This window comes from Penaeus monodon, chromosome 20, assembly GCF_015228065.2.
Source record: "Penaeus monodon isolate SGIC_2016 chromosome 20, NSTDA_Pmon_1, whole genome shotgun sequence".
Lineage (NCBI taxonomy): Eukaryota > Metazoa > Arthropoda > Malacostraca > Decapoda > Penaeidae > Penaeus > Penaeus monodon.
In genome coordinates, this window is record NC_051405.1 from 14,976,036 (window position 1) to 14,976,336 (window position 301).

At 41.9% G+C, this 301-nt stretch overlaps 1 protein-coding gene across 1 annotated transcript in view; it reads right to left on the reverse strand.

The window, feature by feature from the left end:
- LOC119585654 (protein O-mannosyl-transferase Tmtc3-like) overlaps positions 1–301 on the reverse strand; it is a gene marked incomplete at both ends in the record, with an annotated part of 116,247 nt that overhangs the window by 47,272 nt on the left and 68,674 nt on the right.

The window sequence follows — 301 nt, forward strand, 5'->3', positions numbered from 1 at the left end:
GCATCCGGCCATACATTATCATCCTATCTTTTTCACTTTGCAAACGCAATTTACCGCATTACCAAACAACCGCCAGTCACACAGTCATCACACAATATTTCTAACGACTCTCCTCTCCTGCGCCATCATCAGCACCGCTTATCAATATTCACCAGTTAACTCCCATGGAAATGACGTTTTGTGCCGCGTGATAACATTAATCGAATCATTAAAACGGATAACTTGATGTGGGTACTGTGCAGTTGTTACCGGATCCGCATAATACCGCATGTGTCACTATACATTCACTATATGACAAAAA